Genomic DNA, 5,939 nt, shown 5'->3' on the forward strand with positions numbered 1-5,939 from the left:
TACAAATGTACAACTACCCCAAAAGTAATGTTCATATAATAGACCTCCTGATTTATAATTCAAAAGAAATCCTAAATATATAGATCTTCCTGACTACTTTACAAGTGAATCATCATTCTGTAAAGGAATGCTGTCAGAGGTAGCAATTGGTAAAACAAGTGAGGGGTTGAGGCTGATAATTACATACACCCCGCTCCTCCCCCAAAAAATATTTCTGACACCATCACATCCTCCGCACGCAATCTTTTTTCTGATCAAACAACTCATCAGTTTGTAGCTCCTCCACACCAATAATTCATCTGGTGTAATTGCTCCCTTATTCCTTCTGAAAATAAACAGGCATCCTTGCCCACTCCATTCTGAGCCTCATCTCCTCTGTGCCCCCTTTGCCAGGTCACAGACCATAAGAACATAAGAACGACCATACCGGGTCAGACCAAAGGTCCATCTAATTCAGTATCCTGTCTTCCGACAGTGGCCAATGCCAGGTGCCCCAGAGGGAATGAACAGAACAGGTAATCATCAAGTGATCCAGCTTCTGCAAACAGAGGCTAGGGACTCCATCCCTGCCCGTTCTGGCTAATAGCCATTGATGGACCTATCCTCCATGAAGTTATCCTCCATGAACTTTCTTTTTTGAACCCTGTTATAGTTTTGGTCTTCACAACATCCTCTGGCAGAGTTGCACAGATTGACTGTCCATTGTGTGAAGAAATACTTCCTTTTGTTTGTTTTAAACTTGCTGCCTATTAATTTCATTTGGTGACCCCTAGTTCTTGTGTTATGAGAAGGAGTAAATAACACCTTCCTTATTTACTTTCTCCACACAAGTCATGATTTTATAGATCTCTATCATATCCCCCCTTAGTCATCTCTTTTCCAAGCTGAAAAGCCCCAGTCTTATTTATCTCTCCTCATACGGAAGCCATTCCCAACATACTATACATTTTTGACTGCCGCTGCACACTGGGTGGATGTTTTCAGAGAACTATCCTTAATGACTCCAGGATCTCTTTCTTGAGTGGTAACAGCTAATTTGGACCCAATCATTTTATATGTGTAGTTGGGATTATGTTTTCCAATGTGCATTACTTTGCATTTATCAACATTGAATTTCATCTGCCATTTTGTTGCGCAAGTCCCAGTTTTGTGAGATCCTTTTGTAGCTCTTCGCAGTCTGCCTGGGGCCTGGTCTACACTACCCGCCTGAATCGGCGGGTAGAAATCGACCTCTCGGGGATCGATTTATCTCGTCCCGTCAGGACGCGACAATCGATCCCCGAATCGACGCTCTTACTCCACCAGCGAAGGTGGGAGTAAGAGCCGTCGACGGGAAGCCGCGGAGGTCGATTTTGCCGCCGTCCTCACAGGGGGGTAAGTCGGCTGCGATACGTCGAATTCAGCTACGCTATTCGCGTAGCTGAATTTGCGTATCTTAAATCGACCCCTCCCCCCCCCCGTAGTGTAGATGTAGCCTTGGACTTAACTATCTTGAGTAGTTTTGTATCATCTGAAAATTTTGCCACCTCACTGTTTACCCCTTTTTCCAGATCATTTATGAATATGTTGAATAATACTGGTCCCAGGACAGACCCTTGGGGGACAAGTTAGAACACTATTTACACCTCTCCATTCTGATCATTTATTCCTACCCTTTGTTTCCTATCTTTAAACCAGTTACAGATCCACGAGAGGACCTTCCCTCTTATCCCATGACAGCTTATTTAGTGTAAAAGCCTTTAGAAATAGAAATTAATGGAGATATCCCATCTCCTAGAACTGGAAGGGACCTTGAAAGGTCATCGAGTCTAGCCCCCTGCCTTCACTAGCAAGACCAAGTACTGATTTTGCCCCAGATCCCCAAGTGGCCCCCTCAAGGATTGAACTCACAACCCTGGGTTTAGCAGGCCAATGCTCAAACCACTGAGCTATCCCTCCCCCCAAAACTTGGTTAGATGCCACGAAGTAAGTGGCAATGCCTTAACCATATGCGTGTTGTAAAGGTCACTAGGACCTCTTCCATCCTTATCAAGGGGAGTGCTAACCTTCTCTCCTTTCATACAACACAGTGAGGGACCTTGTCAAACAAAGGCTTTCTGAAAAATCTAAGTACACTATATCCACTGGATCCCTCTTGTCCACATGCTTGTTGACCCCCTCAAAGAATTCTAGTAGATTGGTGAGGCATGATTTCCCTTTACAAAAACCATGCTGACTGTTCCCCAACAAATTATGTTAAGCTATGTGCCTGAAAATTTTGGTCTTTACTATAGTTTCAACCAGCTTTCCCAGTCCTAAAGTCAGACTTACCAGTCTGTAATTGCTGGGGTCACCTCTGGAGTCCTTTTTAAAAATTGGCGTCACATTAGCTATCCTCCAGTCATTTTGTACAGAAGCTGATTTAAATGATAGGTTACAGACTACAGTTAGTAGTTCTGCAATTTCACATTTGAGTTCCTTCAGAACTCTTGGGTGAATACCATCTGATCCTGATGACTTATTACTGTTTAGTTTATCAATTTGTTCCAAAACCTCCTCTGATGACACCTCAATCTGCGACAGTTCCTCAGATTTGTCACCTAAAAAGAATGGCTCAGGTTTGGGAATCTCCCTTACATCCCCAGCCATGCAAACCAATGCAAAGAATTAATTTTATTTTTCCACAATGGCCTTATCATCCTTTAATGCTCCTTTAGCATCTCGATCGTCCAGTGGCCCCATTGGTTGTTTAACAGGCTTCCTTTTTCTGATGTACTTAAAAAAAATTATGCTATTACTTTTTGAGTCTTTGGCTAGCTGTTCTTCACATTCTTTTTTGGTCTTCCTAATTATATTTTTACACTTCATTTGCCAGAGTTTATGCTCTTTCTATTTTCCTCATTAGGATTTAACTTCCACTTTTTAAAGGATGCCTTTTTGCCTCTCACTGCTTCTTTTACTTTGTTGTTTAGCCAGGGTGGCACTTTTTTGGTTCTCTTACTAAGTTTTTAAATTTGGGGTATACATTTAAGTTGAGCCTCTATTATGGTGTCTTTAAAAAGTTTCCATGCATCTTGCAGGGATTTCACTTTTGGCAGTGTACCTTTTAATTTCTGTTTAACTAACTTCCTCATTTTTGTGTAGTCCCCCTTTCTGAAATTAAGTGCTATAGTATGGGGCTGCTGTGGTGTTTTCCCCACCACAGGTATGTTAAATTTAATTATATTATGGTCGCTGTTACTAAGCGGCCCAGCAGTAGACTGTCTATGCCTAATTGGGTAAAGAATGTGAGCAAAGCCAAAGAGCAAAAATTAAGATGTTTGTACACCAATGCAAGGAGCCTAGGTAACAAAATGGAGGAACTAGAGTTACTGGTGCAGGAAGTGAAACCGGATATTATAGGGATAACAGAAACATGGTGGAATGGTAGTCATGACTGCAGTACAGGTATTGAAGGATATGTGCTGTTTAGGAAAGACAGAAATAAAGACAAAGGTGGTGGAGTAGCATTGTATATCAATGATGAGGTAGACTGTAAAGAAATAAGAAGGGATGGAATGGATAAGACAGAGCCTGTCTGGGCAAAAATCACATTGGGGAAGAAAGCTACTAGAGCCTCCCCTGAGATAGTGCTTGGGGTGTGCTATAGACCACCGGGATCTGATTTGGATATGGATGGAGACCTTTTTAATGTTTTTAATGAAGTAAATACTAAATAGGAATTGTGTGATCATGAGAGACTTTAACTTCCCAGATATAGACTGGAGGACAAGTGCTAGTAACAATAATAGGGCTCAGAAATTCCTAGATGCGATAGCTGGTGGATTCCTTCACCAAGTAGTTGCTGAACCAACAAGAGGGGATACCATTTTAGATTTGGTTTTGGTGAGTAGTGAGGACCTCATAGAAGAAATGGTTGTAGGGGATAACCTTGGTTCGAGCGATCATGAGCTAATTCAGTTTAAACTAAATGGAAGGATAAACAAAAATAGATCTGGGACTAGGGTTTTTGATTTCAAAAGGGCTAACTTTAAAAAAAATTAAGGAAATTAGTTAGGGAAGTGGATTGGACTGAAGAACTTGTGGATCTAAAGGCGGAGGAAGCCTGGAATTACTTCAAGTCAAAGTTGCAGAAACTATCAGAAGCCTGCATCACAAGAAAGGGGAAAAAAATTCATAGGCAGGAGTTGTAGACCAAGCTGGATGAGCAAGCATCTCAGAGAGGTGATTAAGAAAAAGCAGAAAACCTACAAGGCGTGGAAGATATGAGGGATCAGCAAGGAAAGCTACCTTATTGAGGTCAGAACATGAGGGGATAAAGTGAGAAAGGCCAAAAGCCATGTAGAGTTGGACCTTGCAAAGGGAATTAAATAGTAAAAGGTTCTATAGCCATATAAATAAGAAGAAAACAACGAAAGAAGAAGTGGGACCGCTAAACACTGAGGATGGAGTGGAGGTTAAGGATAATCTAGGCATGGCCCAATATCTAAACAAATACTTTGCCTCAGTCTTTAATGAGGCTAATGAGGAGCTTAGAGATAATGGTAGGATGACAAATGGGAATGAGGATATGGAGGTAGATATTACCACATCCGAGGTAGAAGCCAAACTCGAACAGCTTAATGGGACCAAATCGGGGGGCCCAGATAATCTTCATCCAAGAATATTAAAGGAACTGGCACATGAAATTGCAAGCCCATTAGCAAGAATTTTTAATGAATCAGTAAACTCAGGGGTTGTACCGTATGACTGGAGAATTGCTAACATAGTTCCTATTTTTAAGAAAGGGAAAAAAAGTGATCCGGGTAACCACAGGCCTGTTAGTTTGACATCTGTAGTATGCAAGGTCTTGGGGAAAAAATTTGAAGGAGAAAGTAGTTAAGGACATTGAGGTCAATGGTAATTGGGCAAAATACAACATGGTTTTACAAAAGGTAGATCATGCCAAACCAACCTGATCTCCTTCTTTGAGAAGGTAACAGATCTTTTAGACAAAGGAAATGCAGTAGATCTAATTTACCTCGATTTCAGTAAGGCATTTGATACGGTTCCACATGGGGAAATTATTAGCAAAATTGGAAAAGATGGGGATCAATATGAAAATTGATAGGTGGATAAGGAACTGGTTAAAGGGGAGACTACAACAGGTCATACTGAAAGTTGAACTGTCAGGCTGGAGGAAGGTTACTAGTGGAGTTCCTCGGGGATCGGTTTTGGGACCAATCTTATTTAATCTTTTTATTACTGACCTTGGCACAAAAAGTGGGAATGTGCTAATAAAGTTTGCGGATGACACAAACCTGGGAGGTATTGCCAATACAGAGAAGGACCGGGATATCATACAGGAAGACATGGATGACCTTGTAAACTGGAGTAATAGTAATAGGATGAAATTTAATAGTGAAAAGTGCAAGGTCATGCATTTAGGGATTAATAACAAGAATTTTTGTTATAAGCTGGGGATGCATTAATTGGAAGTAAAAGAGGAGAAGGACCTCAGAGTATTGGTTGATCATAAGATGACTATGAGCCACCAATGTGATATGGCCGTGAAAAAAGCTAATGTGGTCTTGGGATGCATCAGGCAAGGTATTTTCAGTAGAGATAAGGAGGTGTTAGTACCGTTATACAAGGCACTAGTGAGACCTCATCTGGAATACTGTGTGCAGTTCTGGTCTCCCATGTTTAAGAAGGAAGAATTCAAACTGGAACAGGTACAGAGAAGGGCTACTAGGATGATCCGAGGAATGGAAAACCTGTCTTCTGAAAGGAGACTCAAAGAGCTTGGCTTGTTTAGCCTAACCAAAAGAAGGCTGGAGGAGATATGGTTGCTCTCTATAAATATATCAGAGGGATAAATACCAGGGAGGGAGAGGAATTATTTAAACTCAGTACCAATGTGGACACAAGAACAAATGGATATAAACTGGCCATCAGGAAGTTTAGACTTGAAATTAGAC

General features: G+C 41.2%; 1 non-coding gene across 1 annotated transcript; it reads right to left on the reverse strand.

The window, feature by feature from the left end:
- Window positions 1-1,942: 1,942 nt before the first annotated feature.
- Window positions 1,943-2,067, reverse strand: LOC135879806 (U6atac minor spliceosomal RNA). The gene has a single exon (XR_010561478.1). It is a non-coding gene; the product is annotated as a U6atac minor spliceosomal RNA (small nuclear RNA).
- Between the last annotated feature and the right edge of the window lie 3,872 nt (window positions 2,068-5,939).

This window comes from Emys orbicularis, chromosome 5 (genome assembly GCF_028017835.1).
Source record: "Emys orbicularis isolate rEmyOrb1 chromosome 5, rEmyOrb1.hap1, whole genome shotgun sequence".
Taxonomy (NCBI): Eukaryota; Metazoa; Chordata; order Testudines; family Emydidae; genus Emys; species Emys orbicularis.